This window comes from Larus michahellis, chromosome 1 (genome assembly GCF_964199755.1).
Source record: "Larus michahellis chromosome 1, bLarMic1.1, whole genome shotgun sequence".
Lineage (NCBI taxonomy): Eukaryota > Metazoa > Chordata > Aves > Charadriiformes > Laridae > Larus > Larus michahellis.
In genome coordinates, this window is record NC_133896.1 from 107,681,797 (window position 1) to 107,709,666 (window position 27,870).

At 39.5% G+C, this 27,870-nt stretch overlaps 1 protein-coding gene across 6 annotated transcripts in view; it reads right to left on the bottom strand.

Annotated features, from left to right (window-relative positions):
* Window positions 1-27,870, bottom strand: part of HTR1F (5-hydroxytryptamine receptor 1F) — a 116,875-nt gene that overhangs the window by 39,180 nt on the left and 49,825 nt on the right. For 4 of the 6 annotated variants that reach the window (XM_074599070.1, XM_074599061.1, XM_074599080.1 and 1 more), the window contains exon 2: window positions 24,964-25,075. The gene's annotated coding sequence lies outside the window, so the exon portion shown is untranslated. Of the gene's footprint in view, window positions 1-23,001; window positions 23,102-24,963; window positions 25,076-27,870 lie in introns of all 6 variants that reach the window. The other 2 variants (XM_074599101.1, XM_074599091.1) reach the window with 1 other exon arrangement.

A 27,870-nucleotide genomic window follows, 5' to 3' on the forward strand; every position in this document is an offset into this window, starting at 1 on the left:
CTAAATTACTGAGTCTACTGGTGTAAATTCAAGCATGCATGGCTACCCATTTCTAATTTGGTCAAGTAGAGATTAATTTTATCTACACCTTACTGCTTATACAGGAACATCAAGCAAGCAGCTAATGTCACTTTTCATCTGCCCTGTACAACTGTACAGACTGGAAATACAGGGCAGGAATTACTCTGCTCTAGTCTCCTGAGCGGTTATTCAGAAACGCTATCTACTCTGCAGTGCTTAAAAACAAGAATACTACTACTGAAGTCTTGTCCTCCCCCACCTTATCCCAGGAGAATGTACTCTTGGGTGAGAGAGGGGCTCTGAATTTCATAAATGAAGGTTGATCCTTTCAAGGATGCTAAACCTGAGCTTTAGCAGTGTTTGTGTGGAATGGCCTTTATAACTCATTCCTTTCTTTGCCTCTGAAGCTATTGCAGTCTTTCTGATAAAACCTTCATACCACACTGCTCCTGAGAGAGATGAAGAAGCAAGGAGAGGATATGTTTTATTTCATCTGTGGCTTGCACCATGCTTCAGTTAATCTCTAGATATGACATGTATGGTTAGTGTTGTGTTAATCACAAAGCAGTTCTGTTCAGATAAGCCTTGGCAATTTTGGATGTTTACCCAATGAATACTGTGTATGTCTCTTGAACTTGCAAAACTTTCCAAAATAACAAGCTCTCTGTGGGATGTCAAGTATTGTAATTCCTGCTTCAGGCTTAGTCAAATACCTTCTCTTACTATTTCGCAAAATTTTTACTTCTGGTGTTATTCAAGAAATGCAGAAATGCAAAAAACACATATGTGGGAGAAGGCTGTGCTAAATAAGCCTTTGAATGTGTGTTAAAAGAAATCTCTAACAAAAAACCATTTTTTTTTTAATTCTGGGCACGTATTCAGATAGCTTTACTACTAAGTGTGCAGTTTTCCCCTCCCATAGCAGACATGCGGTGCCAGTTAAAATCCGACTTCATTTAAATAAGGTACTCCACTATTGAAAACTATTAAAAACAAATACTGCCAAAGACTTGTTTGGTTACTAATCATATGATGCCTAGATCTGTTCTGTTAACTGTCCCCCAATCTTAGTTTGTTCCCCAGCCTGCAATAACCACCTTGAAATTTACTGCTTTATTTTACTTTGACCATTAACTTCCTTATTGTCTAGAGATTATTAATGTAGCTGATGAGTATCTGTATTGTGTGCCAACATTATTTTCAAAAGCTTTCTTTTTCCCGTTGCAAGGTGTGAGGCTGATCCTACAGATGCCTACTTTGAAGCATTGTTTGTAACATTAACGGGTTAGGTGAAATAGGAAAGAGAACAGTGAGCTTTTCTTTCTAATTTATACAACCCATAGCAAGGACAAAAAGATTTGCATTTTTCTATGCTCCTTCAGGTTCAGAAAGAGAAGTTCATTCGCACAGCTTAATTCTGTGTGGCATCGCTTGTGTCCCTTAACCCACTAATAGTGAGTAAGGCTCCTGTGGGGAGTCACACAGAATCACAGAGGTCTTGGTTGGGTGTGACAGCTGGAGCTCACCTTGTCCAGCCTCCCCTTTGTAGCTGGAGGCTTGCTAACATTAGAGACCAGGTCAGCCATGGCTTTACCTACAAGAGTTTTGAAAATCCTCAGTAAATGAGACACTACAAGCTCTCTGGGCAACTGGGAGGAGAGAGCACTGCACTCTCCTCCCAGTGAGAAAGTCTCCAGCCTGAACCTCTCAGGACACTATTTGTGAATGTTGTCCTTTGTTATGTTGCCTGCCACTCTCAAAACCAGTTTGGCTGCGTTGTCTTTAACATCCCTTCAAGCAGTTGTACTAGGTCATCCTACGTCAGTCTACTGGATCACCCCTTCTTCAAAGACTAAAAGAGCCTTGCTCCTCAGCCTCTCCTCACAAGCCATGTGCCCTGACCATCTTGACAACTGGACTGTCTCCAGGTTCTCCACATCTGTCTTGAACTCATCCCTCATCCCAAAAGTGGATGAAGTACTGCAAGTGTGGCCTCATCAGTGCTGACTAGAGGAGGATAATAACCTCTCAATCTGCTAGACACGCTTGTCTTAATGCGTACATTTGTCTTATTTGTGACATGAGTGCAGTGCTGGTTTATGTTAATCTGGCATCCACTGTAACCTTGGGACTTTTTTTGGCAGGGCTGCTAATCAGCTCACTTGGTTTCCAGCCTTTGCAGATGCTCGGGGTTATTCTTCCCTGAGTGCACAGCTTTGCACTTTGCTGTGTTGAACTTCTTGATGTTTGTTTGCTCAGTGTTCAAATTTATGGCCAAGTCTCTTCGGACTGAAGCTCTGCCTTTTGTCGTGCCAGACATTTCTAATCTAGTATCCTAGAGGGTAATCCAGAAAATTTACCGGCAAGTTTCTGCTCTGATTTATTCTCTTGGGGAACATTTCTCTACCCATTAACTATAAAGGGAACCATGGAGGACATTCCCTAAACTAAGGTTGGCTTTTGGGGGTCTTCCCTGCAGAGATAGTGTATATCAGCTTTAGCTTTTAGAAGGTAGAACAGTGGGAGACATAGAGAGGCTACAATTGTCTTTTTACCCTGCAGTGCAGTACCCAAGTCTGAATGGAACAACAGCTTTTTTGTTTGCTGTGATGTTCTTCTGCTTTGTGTCTATTTCTGACTTCCAAATATTGTGTTTCATCTTTAATGGTTATGGCACCCATTAAGGAGAGAACAGTGTTATGACTCAAGCAGCTCTACAGACCGTTAGCCTCATTATGCAACCTTAACTTAATGTTCAGGCTGTTGGTACATTCATAATTGTTCAGTATAAAATGTTGGCTTGTCTTCATGCCTTTTTTTTCCTCTATTAATGTTCCATTATTTGTAAATAGAGTAACTTCTGGCCAGTTAACCTATGTTGTGTTTTTCTTGTTAACCTTTCTGTTAACATCGTATTAACTACAGATACTCCCAATTTTTCCTCAGGTTTTGATCAGATCTCCCACTCCAATATTTTAGACAATAAAATACTAATGGGTATATTTCTGTGCATATTCTTTCCTTTATTTTGATGGCCTCTCTCAAGGGATATGTGTCTTCTGCTGTTGACCATGCAGATGTCACTTGGGCGTATTTAGCTTCTGCAGTGATTTTCAACCTTTTTTTTTTTTTCTTTTAATTTATTTTTTCTCCCTGCACCTTCCGCATTCCAGCCAATTTGTAGGCTACTAAGAACCTTGCAGTAGGTCCCTGTGTGATAACTCTGATGTCCTGCACCAGTAACGTGATGGATTTGTTTTTTTGCCTCCCTAATTGTTTTGTGTGGATCTCTTAGAAGTAGTTCATATGAAGGTTTACAGACCCTAAGACGAAAACAGTTGCTTTGTTTTACATGATGGAGAAAATGGAAAAGGAATATTCTTAGGCTGCTGCTTACAGAGAGAAAGCAGCATGTGCTAAGTGGTGATAAATATATGCAATATATTCTGGATAGTGTTGCCTACAGGTTTCACAGAAAAACACATATTTGACTCACTTTGTTCACTGAGTGATAAAGGTCTAATAAGCAAAACCTATTTTTGAGAAACCACAAAAATCCTCCAACTTGATGCAGCTCTTCAACCCCAACCTACAACATGAAATCAACGTGCCTTGTTCTATCCTTTCTCCTACAAAGTGAATACATCCCCTCTCAACCCAGATGAGGACTAGGTTAAAAGGAACATATTTTAACAGGGGAAAAGGTGTACTACCGAGAAGGTTAGCTGCAAAAAGGCACTTAGGCTGATGAGTGACTGGCTCGCTCTCTCTCAGCAGTAGCGATTTCTCTTTTCCGCCACTAACCATCCTGGATGCAGCCATATGAAAAGCCCACTGCTGAGGGGGAGTGAGTGTGACATTCTCTTCAGTGGGATTCAGAGCTAAATTAGCTCAGTCCTCCTCCCCCATTTCTTCCTTCGTGGTTTGCTGTACTGTGGCTGTATTAATGAGGCACTGGCCTCATACGGTATGCCTTTCTAGTGCAAAAGTTCAACTGAAGTTTGGTAAGTCTGTCTGCAAAAGTTTAGTTTTCTACAATTACAGGTTACAATTTTTAAAAAAGATTGCTTCACTCATTCTACAGTGCATCACCCTTGTTTCTTCCCTTTCTTTCTGGTAAGCATTAAAAAATGACCCATTTTATATAAAGAGATGCCTAGGCTTGCAATTTCGTTGTCTTATACCCTGTTCCAGCCTCCAGTTTACCCAAGTCGGAGGACATCTCTGGTGGTGTCAGTGTTAACTAGCTGTCATGGATATGGTGGTTTGCTGTATTCATAGAAAGTGAACTTACGGATAACAACCTTGAAACTTACACATAATAACCTTGAAAGTTTCTTGCATCATTTCCTGCTGTGAAATGCAGGGTGTGTATGAAAGATGACCCAGAACAGCGCTTCACAAAGTGGTCTCTGGAATGGTGGTGGTTGGAGGGCTGGGTGGCACTCTGCTCTTCAGCTAAGGTAAGTAACTGCTTCACACTGCTTTGTAAAGGAAACCACCTTTGGTTTTCTCAGTGTTTTCTCTTTCAACTCCAAGATCCTGATTTTGTTTGGCACTAGGGCTAGACGACAGGGATGGGAGCGTGGACAATTATGAAAAAGCATGCCTGCAGAAAGTGCTTGTTTCTAAGTGCCATAAGCTGCAGGTTGGCTGATGGTTGAAGAATGAATAATTGCTTTCCTTTTTAAATGACATGCTTTAGAAGTGGTGTGGATATTCCCTTTTTTTAGTCGGTCACATGTCCTGATCCAGGAACGTGTTTTAGTTCTTTTTAAACTTGGATGAGATTTTGAAATAAATAAAATTAGCAAATGCTTCAACACTGTTCTGAAGCATAAGTTCTTTCCAACGTCCAGGCCCTAACTTTTAAAAAAACCAATTATTTCTAGAATCATCTCTTGCATTCACTGTTCCCTGTGCATTCAGCTGAGGTGCCTCATAGTAGACACTCAAAACTTGGAGCATGTGTGACACGAGTCACGCAGAAAACGACAGCTGAACTCTCAGATTTGTCGCCTCTGACCCCCAGCCCTGTGCCTTCGCCATGATCCCATCCCCTGCCACTGAAACCAGAGTTTCCAGAGACCAGAGAAACCACTGAAAACGACGTAGAAATCAGGGCTTGTTAACCATGCTGGTGATTTAAGTGATGAAGGCGATAAAAGAGCAGAAGCAGAGAAGTGCACCGAGGGGAGCAATTTTGAAGTACTTAATTATAGAGCGCCTGAAGAAGGCTGGGCGCTTTCTGGAGTACAGATCAAGTGTTTTCTCCTCTGATAGGATTAGGCCACTTTGGCTACTTGTGTCAAGTCCCTTCCAGACACGTTAGCGCTTTGATTCCTCCCACTCCCCAGAGGACTGTAATTAAGAAGTTACTGCCTCCCAAGTGTGCAATTATGTTCTCTGAAAGCCACTAAAAAGCCCTTAGTCTGAAACATCCCCTGCTTCCTGCATCAGCATTCCTCTGATAGGTAGGTACCTTACCACGCTTTGGTAAACAACAGAGCATGTTTAGTCCTCCAGACAATTTACTGAATGCGAAGAGTCTTAGAGAGGGGATCAAAAAGAAGACATGAAGTCGATAAAATCAAAATAAGTGTTTGAATATGCTTGATAAGTTTTTTTTTTTTTAAACAAGCGTTTATATAAAAGTCTGAATATTTGTTGAGTTTTCCAGAAACGAGCAATGATAGACTTCCGAGGACCACAAGTTTGGGTTTTGCTGTTTGTTTTTATTTTTTAACCCCCCTCAAAAAATGGTGATTCTAAATAAAAGATGTTGGAAGAAAACTTATCCAGAGAGTCAGAGTCTCTGTGCTGGTGCAAAAATAATATTTAAAGAGTTACTACCCCTTAAAGCCTCTTGTTTAGATTAACCAAACACTTAGTTAACGTCAATCCCACTTTTGAGCTTCTGTGAAATGAAATTGGTTTTGTGAAAATTGTGTGTGCAAGGCAGTAATATAACCTGCTTGAAAACTGGTTTTGAGCAGTAATCTTGACTATCCCACCATGCCAATGTTACTGTCACATCTGACAAATAACTGTATTTCTCTTGTTTAAGGCACTCAATCAATAGGAATAAAACAATTCCTAGGCACGATCTTCCAACGCAGACACGAAAATTTGAGCTAAACCTTCTTTGTTGCCATGCACGCCTTCGTGCTGTGCTCTGGGTGGGCATGGAGACCGTTTTATTCCCTCCCTCACTGCACCAGCCTTTAGGCTTTCAAACCCGCTTCCCTTGTTTAGACTAAAGATCTTAATTTCTTTGATATTTCTTACTAGGCCACATTTTCTAGCTCTCTTAAATTTTTTCCTTGTTCTTTTCTGGGTGCTTTTCAATATGTCCCTGCCTCTCTCAAAGTGCAGTGCTCAAAAATGGACAGAGGGGTCTGGGGTGACGCCTTGTTAGTGCTGAGCTGAGCAGAAGGATTTTATTCTTTTTGAGGCTTTGTTATATCCTTTTTTTAATGTATTACAGTATAATATTTTCCTTTTTTTTTTTTTCCTTCAATAGCATGGCATTGCTGACTCACGCCCAGCTTGTGATCCCTTAGGGCCCTCACTGTAGAGTTTCTCATAGCCCTGCTTTATGCAGGTGATTATTCCTACTTAAATGTAGTGTTTTGAAATTCACTGAGGACAATGGGTATCTCTTTTTAAATGGCCTATATCTCCAGTTTGCTGGAGAAATGCTATTGATTTAGGGCCTAGTTGTCAGAGTTGGGCCGCAACCCAGAATGCATTTACCAGAGAAAAGCAACTGTCTGTGCTTGGACTTTTGTTCCAGAAGAGGACTGGAACTCAAGTTGGGAAATATTAACACTGTGGACCTTCAGGGAACGTTTTAAAAAAATAAAAGTAGGACTAGTCTAAGGAAAACAGGAAGTATTTAGTTTTAAAAGCAAAGTTTATTACCTAATGTCTCTCTAAATAGTAACTTTTTGCAGTCCCATAAGTCATGGCAAGTTGCAAATAAGTTGAGTGCAAATGAAATGGGCTGGTTCCACACCAAGAATTAATGCAATAGCTTGAGGAAGAAAACAAAATGTAAACTACACAATAAATTGAGTAATCACAATAATGAAACTTTGTTTAGTAGATGTATCTAATAAATTGTGACCTAACTAATGAACATAAGGCAGAAAATACAATGCTAGAAACTATACAATACAACCTTCCCTACTTTATGTTCCAAAATTACTTTCATAATCACTGCTGCTCTCTGCCAGCGTCTTTCTTAGTCCTGGCTGGTGACTTGTTTAAATCATGAAATCACTTGGAAGAACTAACCTGGAAACTTGTACTACAATTATGCCAGCTGTTCTGGGCAGGGAAAAGTGATATGTGCATGATATTCTAGATTAATGTTTCTTCAAATTGTGTTCATATCCTGAACATTATCCGTTAAAAGTGCTGGGAGCAAAACATGAAAACAACAGCATTATCTGGATTGTAGACTGCATTCCAAACATAAGATTAACTCTGAAGTTAAACTGTAAACTTGTATTTTTGGTATCCCTTCAGTTCTGTTACCTGTAGTGCTAGTTAAGAGTTGTGTTTGAGAGGAATGGATGACCTGTCATTGCAAACAGAGTAAGTATTTTAGTTCCGAGTCCACATTTCTGAATAAAACAGGGACTGTTGCTGTATTTATTCCACGAACCTGGCTATTCCTTATTTAATTAAAAACACCCAGTCAAACTGTCATTGTATTGCTATACACCCAACAGAATACAGTATCCTTATTTTGCATCCTGTTGGTTTTCATGAGGCTTTACATTTCCTACAGAGTATTTCTGCTAGTGTTGATAATAGCTCCATTTAACTTGAATGCCCCTGTATGGATGAAAAGAATCTGGATTCATGTAACAGAAGGTAAAAAATCTAATTTAGGCAAATATTTTAAAGTGTTGTTGAATATATTGAAAAATCATCCCACACCTAAAATGACAAATGCTTGTATAGGACATATCATTGCTCTGCTGTCATAATGCAGTATGTTGTATGACATTATTGAATCTCCAGGTTTGCTAGCGAAGAATGAAAAGAAAAATAAACTTGCTACTTCATACCTTAGGGATGAAGGTAATCATCATGAAATTAATTCAGGTGACGGTGCCTAAAACTATCCACATATTTTCCACTGTAAGATGTAATTTTTGACTTCTTGTAGCGTTGAGAAAATAAGAATTATCATGCTGATTTTGTGCCTCAGGATGAATTGTAGTGGGATGAACTAAAACGGCTGGGTTGTTTCAGAGAAGGAGGCTAAGGAAAAATGTCTGATTTTGCCACTATTAAAATCTTTACAGCAGTTTGACTGTGAAAAACTTCAAGATTTGGGAGAAGGTTGATGGGGAATGACAGAGAGGGGGAAGACTCATCGTCATCCCACCATGTAGGACTTGTCCTCCTTGGAAAGCTGTCTGAGCAGACTAATGTGAAGAGAGAGATTGGTGGGGAGGAGACAGGTTGGAAGTGGCCGGTTGTTAGTGCTCCCTCCCCAAAGCTGGGGAACAATCCCTGTGCCCACCATCCCTCTGTTTTTCTCCTATCAGCCAACAGCTGCAACACCCACTGACAAAACATGTACCCATCTTCTGCTAGTGGTTAGCTCAGTGAAAGAAGCTGGTTGGTGACTATCCAAGGTTATTAAGTCTGTGCATGAAGGTAACGATAGGTGATGGATGTTCCAGGGGCTCTCCTTTGTGTTGTTTTTAAAAGGAAGAAAATTCTGCAAAATAGCTGTATTGAGAGAAAACAGCAGGTATAAGGCTGCTCGTGCAACCTTAAGATGGTGCTCAGGATATAAGTCAGAATTTTACACAGAAGGAAGTAGCTGTGTGTCAGACTTCTGCCTGCTTTGTTACAGAATCAAAGTCTATGTAATGAAAGAGAAAAGATTGGGATTAGACTTTTGCCTCTGGTCCTAAAAATGAGTTTTAGCCCTCTTTCTGTCCTAATATCACTTATGAACTCTCTGAAGTCAGTTAAATAAAGCTCTTCTCCCTTTGTGTAGCCTTCAGTGCTTGACTTGTGGGAGCCCGTGTCTGATTTGCAGAAATGATAAGCTGCTTTGAAAAGCCGATATCCATGAGGTGTATTCTCTAAGTAAAAATAAAGTGCTGTGCATTGCTAAAACCTCTGGCAACTAAGGCTATGCTCTTCTTAAGCTGGAATCCTGCAATTAGTACATAGTGGTGAGTGACTTCTTTCCGTTTCCAAAATGAGAACAATCATAGAATAGAATCCTAGAATGGTTTGGGTTGGAAGGGACCTTAAAGACCATCTAGTTCCAACCCCCCTGCCATGGGCAGGGACACCTTCTGCTAGACTAGGTTGCTCAAAGCCCCATCCAGCCTGGCCTTGAACACCTCCAGGGATGGGGCATCCACAACTTCCCTCAGCAACTTCTCTGGGCAATGCTGCAAGCCCACGGGGGTCTACAGTGATGAACGCCACAGAAAAAGACCATGAGGGAGTGAGCAATTCTAACGTGCAGTGGGGGAAAAAGTATTAATTGGAAAAAAACAATAGGATCTGTCTCTTCACTGGGCATGGTCCCTTTGTCCAATAATTGTAGCAGTGTCCCATAGGAAAAATAACAAAGCATGGTCAGGTGAAAGACTGTACAAATAGCCAGTGTCCAATGGAGCTGAATTCAAGTTGTATGACAATTTTAAGCTTGTTGTTTTCCAACTTTTGATTGCTTGTAAGTGAACAATATATTGATTTGTTGATGGAGTGTTTATAGGGTCATTTTGGGCATGCAGGGCTTGCAGGGTCTTTTTTTGTACCCTCTTCATGTACGTGTGCGCATACAAACCAAGAGACTACTTACGTTCCCAGATAAGCCAAAGAATGTGCGTGTTTGACCCAGTGCATTTTTACAACGTGATAATTATGCAAAAAGCTACTGTGCTAAGATTAGGAAGATTGTAAGTCACAAGAAATATTTTCAGTTTCAATATATTTCCTTTGGAATCTGCACTTTGGGTGTCTACAGTTGTTTGTTTTACATTTCTAGGCAACAGAAACCTACTTTACTCAGTGTCAGAGAATAAATTAAGTCATCCTTCAGTGTGTCACTTTTATCTGGAGATCATTCTGAAGATATTTTTAATTACTCTGCATCTAGAAATACCAATCTGATAGTTTGCTTAAACCCCTTGAATACTATTTCTTGCAGTTACACATATTAATGGAAATCTATGGTTTAGATTGCAACTTCACTGTACGTAAAACGTGTTTCTTAAAAGTCTCCTTTTCCTATAATTTACATGTATAAATATTAATATCCCATTTTATGACATTACTGTTGTCTTATTTAGGATCCTAAGAAAAAACTTATTTGATTCAGAAAGAACATCTATTATTTTTATTTAACTAGCAGGCTACTACTTTTAAATTATATTGGAAATTATCTGAGACACACAATTGTCCTATTTAATTCTGTCTTACTCACAGACCTGATGGACTGCTGTTTGGCTTTATCATCATTACCTATCAGATGCAGGGGAGACGATATCCTCTAAACTTAGTGTTGCATCTCTAATGCCTTTTCCAAACTCTGATCACAATGCGGAATGTATATAAGCAACCTCAGTTGCTCTCCTGTTTGTAGTAGACCTAGAAAAAGCTTTGGGAAATGGTGAGCTGTTATGCCTCATGAAGCCTATCCTCAATGGTTTTCCCTCTTGTCCTGGGGATATGCTGCCCTTGCACTGTGACTATGTTGTCTTTTTGCCCCCTGTTTTACTCCAGGGCTCTGATCCTCTTATTATAAATACTGGCTTCCTTACAGAACAAGCCAATTTCTAATAGGGCAAGCCCAAATACCAAAGCCTGGAGCATTTTATGCCTGAGCCTGCTGCAAACTGGTAGTGATGACACAAGGCAGCACCATGTCTGTCCCCCTCCAAGAACAGCCTTTGTATCTTCAAATTCTTACACCCTCATGCCATAGCACAGTCATGTAATACAAGTGGCATGGTATAAAAACATTACTCTGGTAGGCTGGGACATAGCTTTTCAGGTTCTTAACTTTTACCTGAAAAAACATGTTATAAGAATAATATATAATAACTATGTCCTGGTGACACAAGGGCTACTAGCTTGGGGAGAACATCAGAGAGGGCGTGATAGGTTTAAACCAAAGGTAGCTTTTGTCCCTGGGTCATGGATCCAGCATTGCCCACTGTAAAAAGAAACCTGCAGGTACTAAGTCTGGCACTGTTTGCAGTGATGTCTGTGCCCAGGTATGCAGGGACTCCATGGGAAACACATAGGAGATCAGCCCGTGGTTCAAACTTGCAGAACTTGTTGACTTCAGCTCTTGTGCTGACTATGAAATGATGAGTAAAATGAGTTGTTGTAATGAATTGTGCCTTCCTGGAGCATCATCTCATTCCAGCTATTGTCCTGTAAGCAATTGTCACTATTGCTACCTTTATGTCTGTTCTCAGCTCTGCCAAATATAGGGATGATAAGAACTATGTGGCAGAAAAGTGTCCCAAGTGTATGCTTATGGAAAAGTGTACGAATGAAGGAAGTGCAGGTAGCACTTCTCTCGGAACCTTCCTGGTCTATAACATCTTTTTCTGACCTTTCAGGAACTCCCTGGACATGCAGCAATTTTCCCCGGATTTCTTTCCACAAATGTAGTTAGATATCGCCAAATGATGTGTTTGCTCCAAGAATGCGTGGTCTGAGCAGCATGCATACAAGACTATCTACACCAGCTGGTTTGGTGGTCAAGTTTCTTTTGCTGGTGTGCCCCACAGAGACAATTTCAAAGTAGCTTCAGGTGCCTATTTTACAATTGTACTGCTTTTTTTTCCTTGCTGGAGATTAAATTCTAGGTGTTTAGTCCTTCTGTGTGGAAAATTATGTGTACCTCTATAGAAATATCTTAAACTAGAATGGGAATTCTTGCTTTCCCTTAAGTGGCTTCCATGTTAATTTGCATATCAGCTTCTGCTGGCAATTTTAAACTGAGGTACTACACTTCCTGTCCCTTTGGGTTCTTGCATGCTGCTGAACATTGGCTTGCCGTGCCTGCTTTTACACTCTTACTGGTGCATTTGGCTTTGTAAAGGAGTAACCACAGGGCAAGCAAGGTCAAGGCCGTCATTGCTCCAAATGAAAAACAGAATTTAAAATCAAGGGGATTATCTTTGCCATGCTGTCCTTTGTAAAGCAACACTAACTATTCAGTAATATCTCCTCTGTAACTGTAAGAAGTAAGAAAATAATTGTTGCAAAGATATTAATAACAGCAATTCTGAAATGTGCATGCATTTGGTCTAAGATGTTTAAAGCATGTTTCAAATTTATCTCAGTTATGGCTCTAACCTTGTAAGATAATGCAAAATAGTATTTCTCTTTAGTAGGAGTGGGTGGTGTTATCTGTTAACATAAGTTTGAAATCACACAGTAACATTTAAAGTCTATTTATAAGTGAAAGACTAACAAGCAGATGAGTGTATTTAGGTCAGAGAGGGGAATTAAAGAGAATGGCAATAATAACACCTCTGGCTACAGGGGCTCATAAGACACCGGTGATACCAGGGGAAGAGGATCAGAAAAATAACCTCGTGTCTAAGTAAACTGTGGATTTTTGCAGCAGAACAAAGTACCAAACATTATGACTGTGCTTCACAGTGCTGTGGACTCCCTGAGAAGCTTTGTGTTTCATCCCAGAGGCAGACACAGTGTACTTATTAGTCAAATAGCTACCACTTATCCTTGATAATGCTTTCGAGGCATACCTGACTGAACTGTAAAAACCCCATCTGGTCAAGTGCTGTTTTATTATGCACAGACGCTGGCTCGCAAACCACCATAGGTTGTTTCCATAAACTAGAATTTAACTGTCAAGACTTAATTAAGAAATACATCCGAGCCTTTGGAATAAACAGCATATTCAGAGATGTTGGACAAGTGGGCTTGTTCATGTTGCAGGGGCTTAAAAATTTCTGCACTGAGTTGTCTTTCCAGCAGTGAACAGGGGCAGGATGGCTTAAAAAACGAGCCACCAAACCATCCACCTTACTTATAACGCACATGATTGATAGTTTTACATCATTCTCATTGCTTTCAGCCACATTATGTAGTTGGATTTTGATTGTATCAACCTGCATATTACAGTCTTGAAAATCCTTGGAAAAGGCCACATTTTATGGCACTATAAAATCATCACTTTCCTGTACACTTTTCTGCTGTTATATGAAGATTATTACATTCCCTGAAAATACATAACAGGTTTAATCTGACATAAGATGGGTTTTTTCCCTGTACGAGCAAGCTGTCTGGCAGGCAGCAGGAGATAGAGAGAATGTTTATTTTAAAATATTAATATACTTTCTTTTAAAACAACTACTAAAGCTGATATAAATGTCAATTTTAATCAAAATTTGGAAATAGTGAACCTAAAGGACAGCTTGACATCATTCATGGACATAAACGAATATAAATTAAGATATGCTTCTGCTGTAAACCTCGTGTTAAAACTAATCACTATTTACTGTATTATCTCTGACTATAATAAGGAGGGTGCATTATCTCTTTCAGTAATGCAAAGCTAATTTTAGCTGTCGAGAGGTTGGAGTCAAAGACCTATAAAAGAATATCTTCCCTGAGTGAAATCTGAAGGGACATTTTAATTTGTTTCTGTTCCATTACTTCTGAATAAATTGTTTTGAAGTAAATAATGAATTCATGTCAGTACTAATCTTCAGATTTGGTCTTAAACATTCTAAAAGATTTCTTAATAAAGGGGTTTTTTTCTTATTTTTAAAGTATAACCAAATAGGGTTTTTTGGTTTTGGGTTGTTTTTTTCCAGTGTTAAAATGCCTGCGTAAAGGTAGTCCAAGCAAGAATTTTCAAAATTCACATTACCTTATGTAAAATACATATAGTTGTGTCAGACTTGTTTGAAATTTTAAGCATGTATTTTATGTATAATTTTCAGAGCTGTAACTGTATTGGCTGGTCCCAGAGGTTTATCACAGAGGAGGAGAATCCTAAACTTGGATAAAGTTTATGAAACTTAATTTCCACTACTAAAGTGATTATTTTAAGGTAAGCAATTTAATTTAGAACTGTTTAGAGGAGAAATGTGCAAGCAAAATCCCCTCTGTTTTTTTCAATCAATATAATGCATATTCAGTTTGAGGCCCAAAGTAACAAATTTGTCCTTTAGCTATGCAAGATAAATTACAGAGAAATTCCACTGGAAGCGTGGAAGTACCTGCCAGCATGTTTTTAATGACAAAGGACATGCCCTATTACAGAATTCATGAGACACTGGCTATGAAGTTATTAAAGCTGCAGCATTCATTGCCACAGAATGCCGAAGCAGCCAACAATAAGAATAGAGTGAAAATGGCAAATTCATGGATGAAGATCCAACACTGTTATTAAACATGATGGCTCTACATGTAACTTTAATCTCAGGAATTTTTAAGCCATTTTGAGTAAGACTGTCCTGATGTGACCGTGTTTAGAGGCTGTCCCAAAGGTTTGATCCAGTACTAGCACATCTTTTGCGCCTCACTGAAAGAAACCCAAGTAGTGACATGGAAGATCTTATTTCTGTTGTTTCATAGTTGTGAAATGTAAAGGACTTAACAGGGACCATGTTCTGTTTAGTGTCGTGGGATCCTTGTATACAAGCTGGAAATCTTTTGCCAGATGGTTAATTGACTCAAAGAATGCTTCTAAGCCCTGGAGAACCAGGCTGAAAAGTTTTCTTCTCTCTCGTTCATTTGTTTGGCAGCAAACACACGGTGCAGCTTGGGATGGTGAAAGACTGAATCCGTAGCATTGTCTTAATTATGGAAATGAAAAGCATAGTTGCAGTTGAGAACTGAAAAGTATCACCTGCAGGTTGTAATCGCACAAGTGTGACAAAAGTAGCAGCTTCCCATTTAGCGATGGTTTCTCTGCTGTGGTTAGCCAGAGGCTTCAGTCATTTCCATCCATCAGCATCATCGTTTGTTTCACTTGCTTCTGCTTTAAGCTTTGCTTTTCTTCAGTTGAGAATAAGCAAGAGCTCTGCTGTACCAGAGCTCATACCACACTCAGGTATAAAATATGTCACTTAATGTGTCATTTTGTGTGTGCATCTCATGAGTGAACGACTGAATGAGAGATACAAGAGTCAGCAAGTTAGCTCAGCACGTCAAAGTACAAAAAGCCTCTAGTTTGATTTCCTTAGGTTTTCTTCTATATGCCTTGGGTTTTCATACTTAGATCCTAAGATAAGCTCAGGAACATGGTTACTTCCCTGTTTTCCACAAACTTATGACTTCCCCTTCTGCAGGATAAGCTGCTAAACTTTGACACTAACTCTTTCTACCACTGAAATATTTAAGATACTGAGAAATGTTTTTCAGTATTTTGCAATTCAGAAGGCTAATTTGTTTGAAACAGGCATGGCTATACTCTGTGCTTCTGCTAGGGCGTGCACCTTTCTGTTGACAATAAAAGCGTCTGTAATCAAGCCACCCAGAACTGGCAACAGCAGCAAGGCAACAAACCCCCAAACAAGGCTTTGGCTTTGGTCACCTCTTCTAGAGGCTGCAAACAAAATGCAGAGAGCACAGGGTTCCTTCAAATACATGCAAAGTTTTCTGTGTTTTGTTTTGTTTGTTTCCCGCCCCCCCCCAGCTTTCCAATAGGGGCAGACCCTGAGGAAGGTGCAAAGCTGCCATTCCTGATGGAAAAATGCTATTCATATCTCCTGGTGATTGTCTTTCAAAATCTTGGCAGGATAGATCATAAGTGAGGACTACTGTTTGATTTTCTCCAGGGACAACTTGCTAACAACTTGAAAAAGAGCTCCACCTTTCCTATGCGTCACACGTATCTTTGGTCAGTCTGTCGTTGCAATTGGAAAAATTCTTTAGAACTACTAGGGTGGAGAGACAGGGGAAAGCTGGAAAGGTTGGAAAACAGCTATCACCCTGGGAGCTAAAGTCCCACTCTGGTGGTCAGGGGTCAGAAGTGAGGCAAAAAAAAGAAACCACTCAAACAGGGATGGGGATTTTGCATGTGCATTTTTGGTCCTGCTTGTCATAATTGCAACTACTGAAGATTTCTGGTCCTGTCCATTAATGCAAATGCAGGCTGAAGCCATAGCTTGCTGTCAGCAAAGAGGGCTGTGCTGGCCTGTCTGCGTTTCAGACTGAAGTGAGGTTGTGCGTAGTTGAAGCCACATTACTTAACCAGCTTCAAGTCATTATGTATAACCCAAAGACAACCAGGTTGAGGAAGATATACATGCTATGTATAGGATAAAACAGTTGCTTGTAGAAATATTTTTAGGGATGCAAGTTCACAATGGAAGGTGCATTTGATGGAAGGCAAATGTAAACCATTAAATCCCTACACGTGCAGATTTCAGTTGCCTGGCATAACTTCAGTTTCTGAGGGACTTTAGTGAAATTGTTACAATTTGTCTATCGAAACAGGACCGCAATTATTTTCAAACCCAGTTTTTCCCAAGCTTTCAGTTGGCCTGTTTATATTGAAAGCTCTTCAGTGAAAGGACCACTTACTACTGGATGTTTGTTCAGTACAAGATGGGTTTCTAGGCACAACTACAATAACACAGCGATGAACAAATACCCACTCCAGGATAATTCTATACACTGTAGTGGATAGACTTCATATTCATGCTTTTGTACTTCAGATACAGTCATGGCTTATCCAGTGCAGCACTTAAGCTCCTGGTTACAGTCACTGGTTACAGGGTACATCTGTAGCCTGCAAGTAATGCAACTGTTTTATGCTTTGGAATCATAGATTGCAAGTGTCGAAGGCTGAGGCTTCTGTTTGTGTGTCTTAAAAGCAGCAAAAGAGAAAGACAAGAACAAAGTCCAGAAAGAACAACATCTCTGAGCTTGTAAGCGAGAACAGCAAAACTCTCAAGTCTTGCCCTTTCTTCTTACGGATCAGTTAAGAATCCATCTTCCTGAGCAGAACCTTGGCATCCGGCCAGCAGTGTTGTTGCCAAATGGTTAGTTTCTGTTATTTTGAATACCTGCCTGGTTCCCCAGCAGGTTTCTCAGGCTTAGTGGATCAGTGCGATAGCTGCTAATTACTAAACTCTAGAAATTTTATGGAGACAGGCACCAAAATGAATGAAGACATGAAGTTCAAATATGGCTTTAATGTCTCCTTCTGATCAAACATAGCGTTTTTGTATTTTAAAGTTGCCTTTTTGTAAATTACAGTAACAAATGTAAACTGCTTAATGATGCAATTCATCTTAATGATATTAATCATATTTTAAGCAGGCAATTTCTGATTTTGTTGTTTTTTTTTTTTCTACCCTGCTGCTAGTGTTTGAGGTAAAGTTAAAGAGATAATGTGTGTGCTTTAAAACAAGTCCTTGTCCAAAGTGAAGGAAATACTGTATTCATTCGTAACTGACCTCAGAGAACTGGACATTTGTTTGCCTGGTCAAGTAAATAGCAAGTCCTTTTGTGATCTTAACGAGTATGGACTTAAATCTGCATTTCTAGATTGGTGCAGGGATAGGCAGAGATCTGATTAAGACTGTCGAAAAATTTGCATTCTAAAGCCCTTTTTTTCAGGACTGTTTTCTCTACTGTTCTCTACTCTCTAAGCTAACCTTAACCAGCTGGTTGACATTTTCAGTCTGCCTTGGTTTTTTTTTTTTAAACAGTAGGAAAAGAAGGAAAAAACATTTCCAGGAAATATATGTTAGAAAATTTTCCAGGAGCCATTTATCCAGAGGCAGACATAGAAAAGTTAAGTTGTTTTGCCAACGTAAAATGTCTGTGAATATTTTTCTTGACTGAGAAATTCTAGCAGACTTTTATGACCTTGGCATTTGACATGGGATAATCTTGTTGGTGAAACACATGGCCTTGGCATCATTGTGAAAGCTCTGTTAAATTTGAGTTACTGAAAAAAAATAAATCACAATGTGTACAGTCTTAGTACATTCTTTATAGATTTTTTTGACAACTAAGTTCTGCAAAGAATACCTGTTCGCTCATAGGAAAAATCCAAGGCAGCGGTTTTTTTTCATCCCATGTCCAGGCCATCGGCAGTCTCTTAGCTGCTCCATCACTTCTAACATGTCAGCAGTGTGACTCTGAAGTATCCTGCTTTGTCAAACCAGTCTTTATTAGCAAATTAATCTTTTCAAGCTGCTGTGGGTTACAACCATATCAAGAAATCCTGTATTTAGAATAAGTAGTATTTTCAGTTGGCTGCAGTGCATTTTTCCTCTCTATAGACATTGATCTTTCTTTCCAAGGACCTGAAAGATCCCAGAGGAAAAATTTCTAATGATAGGCTCAATTAAAAACCAACACACTCTTTCAGGACTTACATACAAGCTTTGATTTTCATGGGTTATAGCCCTTAGCTATAGACGAGCCTTACAACAGAGATCTTTCAAAAAAACAGCTCTGCAGTAAGGACTCTTAGAGCATGCAACAGCTATTACCCAGAAGAACCCATGGAAATTGCTGCTTACCAAAGTAAAGTGAGAGAGTTTCATGGAGCTGTTTATATAAAGGGAAATTAAACTCTCCATTTTTCTAATTTTTCCAGCTACTGTTGGTAGGATTCATCTTACCTGCTTTTAGGTGTTTGCCTAAGGTAAAAGCAATGTGATGCTTTTATCTCTGCTAGACAGATACCGTTTGGCACCTTAGGCACTCTTTATGGGCAAGGAGTGAAGTAACTACCAGGGTGAGATTGAGCTGACCTATTTAGACCAGAAGACTCACTCCTTATGAGCAGCTGTTTCTCTCCTTTACTGCAAAAGGAAGCCTGGAGTGATTGGTTCAGGTACAGATGCCTGTCTTTGGCCAGATGAATCCTACTGTAAATTTGCAGGTACTGAATGTTTAAGCTTTGACTGAGAACAACAAGGGATGTATGACAATTTTTTTGCTGGGAAAATTGCGTTATTGACATAGTTAGCAGGAATAGATTCTAATACAGCATTGTCCCAATGCGTAGTATCCAAGAATCTAACATTGGAGGCATTTTGGAAAGGGAAAGAGATGTCTTTTCTCTGAAATAGAGTCCAGTCCAACAGAAAAGATCTGTATTACTATATCTTAGGTCCTGAATAAAATCCCAAATTTGAGCGTTTATCTGCTGAGCCTTTCAAAAGGGAATCTGCTGAGCTTTGCTGTACTAACCCTATCTGCAGTAACAGAGCTTAGTTTATTCAACTAAACATGCTTAGCTGATGACATATTGTGTTCAAAGCAGGACACAAACTTATCAAACATATTGTAGTTACCATCGTTTTTAAAAACATATTTTTAAAGTCTGAACAATTTTTCCCCCAACTATTATAAATGTATGTATTTTACTGAAATAGCAGTAACTTGCCTTCCCTTAGCTCAAGTGTAAATGACCCTATTCGTTTGTAGCTAAAATTTTCCTCCCTGGAGTACACTGACTTCAACAGAATTGCAACTTGCATGATTTCAGCTGATAGAGTCTTCTGCAGCTATAACCTAAAGAAGTAACACATTTCTTACAATGCATGATAAAAGAAGCACTTGGCAAAGGTCAGCTTTTCAGATGTCTTGTAGAAATGTCATTAAGTACAATCTTCTGATAGGTCGTCTTCTTCTGCCTCAGTGTCTAAACCAATTGTCTGGAATTTCTGATTGAAGTGCAGCATCTCAGTTTCTTCAAGTTAGAAGGTTCTAGTATAATTAAAATAACCTCAAAGTCAAATTTAACAGGTAGGAATTTAGATAAAGCTCTTTGAATGAACTCTATTATATGAAAGTAAAACAATTTTTAAATTATCAGTCCTTCTGAATGTAGCTGAGGCTGCTAAGATTTGAGCGAATGTCAGGGAAAGTCCGAAGTCTTTGAACAAAAAGCCCTGTTCAGGCTATTATTTTATATTAATGGGGGCAAATACTATTTCAAAATGAAACCCTTCTGCAAGCAAGGCCTATCTGCATTTCAGTTTTCCATTTCTAAATCCTATCTTTTGTCTATCATGATGACTCCTTGTTAAGGTATCAAAAGACTAGGTCAGTGCATATGTCAATAGAGTGCAGGTACAGCGATCAGAGAAGAAACCAGATGGCCAAAAAGTTGCTGAGAAAAAACCGTATACCTACCAGCAATGTTGCTGTATACAAACTTCAGGAATTGTTTTAGTTGAGCTATCTACAAATAGGGAAGTGCTAGTATTTATATGGTGACTTTCTGTATGAACATCTATGTAGCTAGCTTTCAGATGACAGACTGCTACAAAACAACAAGATGGCCAGCAGGCAAGTAACAGTGGTCGAATACAAAGTCAGTTAAAAAAAACACCACCAACCCTCTGCATATTAGATATGAATCAGTTGCACAGAAGCTGAATTGCACAGAGACATAAGCTTATGTCTCTGTCTTGCTGGAGGTACTTGCACAGGGAAGAAAAGTACTTCATGACCTTGAGGTTTCAGAGCGTACTTGCTCTCTTTACATGGGCAGCAACGTGAGACCTTGGTAGGCTGGCACTTCAAGTCTGCATTATATTGCCCTTTGGGAAGGACTAAGGTACGAGAGAGTCTTCTTGAATATTTTAGAAGATTCTGTGAGCCCAAATGATTTTCTGACTTCATAAGCATTCAGGATACTATCCCAGATCCCAGCCTTACAGAGATCTCTGCAGAAGATTGAGCAGTAAAGAACACACCAGCTTTGAAGAAAGGTCGAGTTACATGGAGTGCTGCAGGGTTTAAACTCCATGGCATGTCCTCAGCTAAGGTACAGATGAACTGGTATCGTGTGAGTTTGTTGGTCAGCATGAGCCTTCAGGATGCTCTAACTGCTATTTGGTAAACTTCAGTATTTTCAGTAAACTACAGTCAGTTGTGTTGTATTGAGCTGAGAAAAAAACCAACCCCGCAAGTTTCAAAACTAAAAGTAAAACCAAATATAATTTGGACAGCCTAGTTTCTGATGTGCATCCCAGTGAAGGCATTATTTAGTATGCATTGTTATGGACCACCCTTAGCAGAAGTGATACTGAGTAGCCTGTAAGATCCCAAAGGAAAAAAAAACCCAACTTTGGAGTACATTCAAAGACAAATAGATGGTGAATATTTATGTGGATTACAAAAGAGGAAGTGGCGTAATATAAGCCTACCTGATGTTGAAAAACACTAGTGCTTAATGCATTGGAGAAAAGATGCAAGAATAGCTTGTCTTTTTGGAATACCACTGCGGCAATTTTTTCCAAGGACAGAGGCTTCACAAGCTAACTGCTGTCCTTTGAACTAGCTTCAGTCTCGACCTTATTGAGGTATAAGAAATAGATGAATAGTCTACAAATATGCTGGTAATTTAAATGATAAATGATGATAAGTACTTTTCTCCTTTGTGCCTAAGCTTTACTCAAAGTCTTCCATTAAAATATATAATTGAGTATCTAGACAGCTGCATTTTGATTTGCATCTATTGCCAAAACAATATATCTTTCAGATAAACCTTTCATACAATACTTTTAATAATAATGTTTTAAATTAAAAGACTGCTTCCATCAGAATAATGAAGCAAGATAGCCAAGAAAATAGCTATGTGCCTCAGCACAGAAATTCATTAAAATAAGAAAAATACATGAAACAGTAATGATAATGAGAAAAGTATTGAGCCTTAAAGTCGACAATACTAAAACCAGAGATTGCATTTAGGGCTTACTGTATGGGAGGGGCTGTTTTCTCTTTTCAGACATCTTTCTCTTTTTTTTTAAATTCTAAGAAATCAAAGAACATTTTGGCAACTCAGTTACTTTTACATTGGCATAGGTGTACGGGATTTTACTAGCAGAAAATCCTAGGCCTGATAGTGCTATAAGGAATAATCCTTTTTTTTTTTTACTTAGGTAAGCATTAGTATTGATGATTTCCCTTCTTTCAATACTAAGAAACATACAATTATTTAATAATGACAACCACCACCACTTGAAGAAGGCAATTTAATGTAATCAGGATACTCTGCTTTCTAATTTCCCTCCTGGTCTCTATTTAAGTTGCAGATAGTGCATGTGTTACCTATATTTATCTTAGAAATAAGTCGTCCTTATAAAGCCTTTTTCTACAAAGAAATATTTGAAAAGGTGCTGTTTTCCTCATTAAAATATTTTTAGTTCCCCAGAATATAAGGAACTCGCGTAGCAGCGCTAATGAGACACACACTCGCCTTTCAACTGCATTCCTTTTCCCTCCTTTGCTTATGTTATTTCTTTTCCTCAGCAAGTCAGCCCAGTATTAAAGAAAATGGGGCACTAACGTAACAGTGGTACATGCCTGATACTTCTCTGCATCCCTGCCTGTCTGCTGAGCTGTGCTGACAGGAATACAGAGAGGGCTTACGGGAGAAGCTGACACTCCGCGTACATCCAGCCAGAGACAAGTCTTATAATTCTGGTATCTGTCTCCATTGACTCCTGTGACTATGCAAAGACAAAAGGTTCTGCCTGGGCCAGAGCAACCCTCTGCTGCTGGAGCACAAATGGTATGAAAGTGCTTTATATGACACAAACTGTTATAAAATGTTCGGTGCACTAAAGTGTGCTGTCAAGACCTGTTTTCTTTAAGCTGCCAGTCTGTCATTGTCTTTTGGAAACTAGCATGCAGCCAGCAAGCCCATTTCCATCAGAAAAAGAAAAAAACCCTGTTTATAATTCCTTTCCATTTTCTCCTACCAGGTAATTTCTCTCTGTAATGTCACCTCAGGTATTATAGTAGAATTAATGAATACCCAAAATTTCTCTTGTACTAGAGACAAAGCAACAAATAGTAAGAAAGAAAGTAGGTTTTAAAAATGGTAAGAGAAAAGCAGAGAGAAGCTTTCAAACCAAACATTCCCCACATCTGATGAACTTCCCATATATAGAAAAGGATGAGTTTTATACTGCATTATGGGTACAGCTGCACTGAGAGGCATTAACCCCCTACCTGCAGTTGGTTCAGGTGCTGCTAACTTTCATAGTTGAACCCAGTATGGAGCAGAGCACGCATTTCATGCAGTCTAGCACGCAACTCCCGGGCTAAAATTCTGTTAGAGACAAAGAGCATCATCTACCTTGCTGTTTTCCTGAAGCTTTGATAGTTATTCCTCCTTGCTACGTGCAGATATGCAATGAATTTCTCCTGATTTATGATGCATTCTTTAATAGCCTTTTTAAAAGCTAAATTAGGCAGCAATGGGGTGAGGTCATAGATCAGAAGAGCTCCCATTCAGCATACACCTCCAGTACCTGGTTCGTTCGTCCTCTTATTTGGCAGTTGTAGGAATTCCTGGCCAAACTAAAAACCAACTTAGAAGTTTAAAATCGTACAAATTTGGGCACTTTGTCTTTCTGTATGTGTTCTTCATGGCAGCAGGAGAGGCTTGCAAAGGCTGAAACTGGCCTGTATTCCGACCTGTTTTTTCACTAAAATCTCTATGGTTCATTAAGATTACCCTGAAACTATTAGATGACTTAATTTTCATCAGTTTTGCAGTTACCCAGTGACACTTTTTGATTGTTCTTTTATTACAAGCACAGCAACCTTGTCTTTCCCTCTCTCACTGTAAGACTTTTAGAGTGCACCTTGCCAGATCTTTCAGACACCCAGAGTGCGGACACAATCCTGAGATGCTAGGACTCTGAACTTGTGTAGATATAAGCGAGGTAAGGAGTGCTAAACATGTGAAAACATCAGCCTTGAGGTTTTGTTTCTTCCTCTAGCAAAAAAGTAATGAGATTAAATACCGCAGGAAGAATATCTTCAAATGTCCAATGGTGGCACATTGCTCTACCCCCTCTCAGCTTGTGCAATTTTCACATCTGCTTATGAGCAATCATACTTTGTGTGCCTTTGCACAGGCAATTGGCTGCTAAAGATTTTAATTTGTTTCTTCTTACTTTATTATCCAGACATCTCAATATTAAATGACAGTCTTGTCTCCTGATACTGTTGCAGGAAGTTTTACCCTTCTGTTTTTAAATATTTTTGTATTCAAACCAGTTGTAAGGGCTTTATGAAATGTTATCATTATGGAAACAAGAATTTGGGGATTTCATCTTTCATGTTGTTAAAAAACTACATTTATGTGCTATGGGAAAAGTCACTTCTTTGAAAGACTGTGCATAGGAAAAACAGAAATAAAAACAAGCATATAGTGGCATGAAATGGCCACAGGCCAACATAAAAGTGAGAAGAATCTCACAAAATATCTTTGTGATGAGCTAACATCAAAAGATTTTAAGTTCAGCTAGGCACAGAGAAATTTGGTTAAGCAAAGTAATGAGTGCTGCTGTGCTTTTCATCTTCAAAGTGTCTTACAAAGGTTAAGTCTTTAAAATATATCTGTGAAATGAAGCGTTATATTGCCACCGTTGTTGTTTTCCCCCTCAGTTGAAGTGGATGTTGAGTGTTTAAATGTCCAAGGCTGCAGAGAAGGTCAGTCAGATCTAGGACTGCAGACTAAGCTTCTCCTGCAGTGCCTGAACTTCTTAGACTGTGCTGGATGTTCTCCATTTATTTAGTTGTCCCTCTGTTGGCCACTGCCTGACTTTTCTCAAACTAATTGTCCTTTTTGACATCTTTTCCCTGGCTGGTCTGCAGCTTTCCATTGCACTGTGGTAATTGCCCAGTTAAGCCTGCAATGAGCCTGTAGGTCAACCCTCACCTGGCTATGTTTGCCTCCTCTATTACTGTAGGCTTTTCACAGTGCAGACTTTTCTCTCTTTCTCCTGCGCTACTTTGCAGAAAGGTCAATTTCACAGAGTTCAGCAAAACTCTCTGTTCAACATGCTTTGCAGAACCCCTATGGATGACCCAACTTAATGGATCTGGTCACCTTTAAATTAGGTATATCCCTCACAAATGCATGTGTAGAGTCTCTGTGTAAGATGGTAGAAGGCAACTCACCATCTCCTGTGTTTTGGATAGCCTTGGAAAAGGTGCCTCTGTGTCAGGAAGCCTGGGGATTGGACTGGAAGTAGGAAAATCCCCCTTAGCAACACCAGATACTGCCAAAAACCTGCGAGAAAGCAAAAAGTCATCCTTGAATTTTTCTGAAGATCAATGGTCAGGAAAAGGAAAAGGAGAAGGAAGTCTGTGCTGTGTAGCCAAGCCAGCAGGTTTAGTGTATCTCATGCTATTAGCACCCAAGTGCATCAGTGAGGTGCTAATAGTCAAATCCTATTTACTGCAGAGAAAAATGAACAAAAACAAGACCAAGTGAGAAAAGAAATTAGGAAAGATCATTCATTTCCTGGAAAAAGGATAAAACCTAATAATTTTTCACACGTTATCGAATAACATGGTGATTTAGCCAGAATATAATTCTACTACCATTTGGCTGTGACATGGTACCAGATGAGTTCTTACAGCTCAAAGCTGTGTCGGGCAGGTTTTGAGGATGGCTACAGACCTGTTTGTTGTACCATCTACAGGACATTATGGCCTAGGCTACGATAGTCAATAGCATGGTTTCTCGAGGCTGTCATTGCAACTTCGGGAAGTCTGGGTTTCATTATTGCTAGAGGAAGGGCAATGGCCTCCCTGGGTGCTGGGAAGCACACAGCAAATAATGAATTATAACATCAGTCTATGTATTGAAAAAACATGGAAAAGTAAATGCTGTTAGTACTTTTGTACCCATGCCACTGGTAGACGCGAGACTTACATTTTTCAAAAACAAGTCTCCTTCTCAGTACAGAGCATTAACCTTCAAAATCTAACTTATTGGCAGCAAAAATAGAGTTTAAATACTAAAATGAGTGCCCATGCTCTCTCTCTTTCCCTCCCCTCCTTTGCAATGCAAATTTCGCTATCTCTGTGCAAGGCCAGGAAGGACAGAAGGTAGAGTGACCAGCATGACCTACTACGGAAATATGCAGCACTCAAGATGTGAGTAATAATGTACTTAGCTGTATCTCATTAAGCATTTGACAGATGATCAGCAACAACTGATCAAGGTAGAAGCAGAGTAACCCTCTTGCCTGGTTTTGCTTGGAAGTTCTTAGTATAACCGTTGCCTGCATCCTCTTCCCTGAACAAACTCCATCGGACATGGCAAAACTATGTTCTGTATGAGAATGCAAGAGTGTATGAGAGCTGGGATAATTTAAAGGTGAACTTAAAATGCTCAAAAGGATTTCTGTCTTAAGGGGTGGAGGGGAGGGGAAGCTGGCTTTAGTTCCCATTTGGGATCTTGTATGCTATGTTTCATTCCAAGGTAAGAAATTATAGGTATCAAAATGTCTAGGTAGCACCTACACACCTCAGAGATTTTGTTTAGCTCTTGTAGAAAGATAAGAAGCCTCTACTTCTTGTCAAACTCTAAGTCTTTTTTGTACATGCCTTCTGTCTACAGTCTATCCTTTTCCCATTCTCCTTTCCTTCCAGCTTCTGCATCTTCATATTTTCATCCTCCTTATCTCAACTGTGTTTGCAAGCAGTTGGCTCTTTGCACTCAGGCCCTCCCTAATTGTGCTCCCTTTTTCTCTCCTGGTCCTTTTATGCAAAAAGGAATATTTCTGCAATGTGTGTGCTCATGTAGTCGAGAATTTTCCTGTTGGCATGCTATCCAATAACCTCATTCCTGTCCGAAATGGGCAGACAGTGTCCTGTGAAGGGGACCGGGAGGCCACCTGGGTGCTTAGATCGCTATTTGCACCTTGTTGGCTTAGGGTGCTGCCAGGCATTCCTGCACAGGCAGATTTGCGAGCTGCCTAAAAGCTCTTGTGAAGACCTTGTTGGGATGGGAAGGGAGGATGGATGTGGGAGTCCTTGTTGATGATGTAGTAATATGGATGTAGCTGTTTCACCTCCCATCATTTTCAGTTTAATTAAAATGTAAGTACCCTGGACCTAGAGGTTCAGCACGGGAACTGAACAGACATCTCCAAGGAGAATCCTCCGTAGCCAGCAGGTAAAATTCATATGGCATTATGCTTTCTTTTAGCTTTCTAAGAACATTAAAAAAATAAATTAATATCCAGTCCTTAACTGAGGCTGTTTTTAGAATAGTGATTCCTATAAACTGAGATGGGAGAGGAAGACAGTACAGAACCACAGAAATAATCACTTTTGGAACCATTGATAAGTAATTTACAACCAGGGTAATTTTTGTTATGGCAGAACATCCCCAGCTAAAGGGAAAAACTAGGAAATTGCATGAAATCCTATGCACTAACTATTTTGTTTAATAAACAGAAGCCAAGATTTTAACAGATGCAGAGGGTTGTGTTGTACATATCAGGACTTAATATTTCACAACATAAACAAACCTCTTTTTACCCAATATAAAATCGTTTCACATCTGCTCAAAATCCCAATAATCTCAGTTTATGTATGGCAGCGAGTACCTTTAAGAAATTAAGCCAGCAAAAGTAATTCTGGACCTGCCTCCATCTCTGACTCATATGTATTGCTTCCATCGCTTCTCATGGCTCAGAGTTCTCCTGCTTCAAGTCTGAATATTTATTATGTCAGGTTGAGGTCTGCCAGTAACCAAAAAGCAGAACTATTAATTCCAGCCCTCCTTTCCTAGCAAAGACATTGATATTATGAGGGCTTTGGTCTTGTGAAAAGCAATGGAAAAAGTCTTGTGAAATGTGTGGAATACGAAGGCAAGCTTTTTTGTAGTTCAGAATAGCATCTGCAGTAATTCCATGACAAGACTAAAAGTGACTTTCTTACTGTGTGGAGGATACTAAATAGGACTTTCAAAATGGTATCTTGTGCTAAGATAATTATGGGAAAAAAACCAGCTTTATGTGAATCCGACAGCTGTTTTGAAAGCTCAACTGGCAGCACCATTTGCTATAT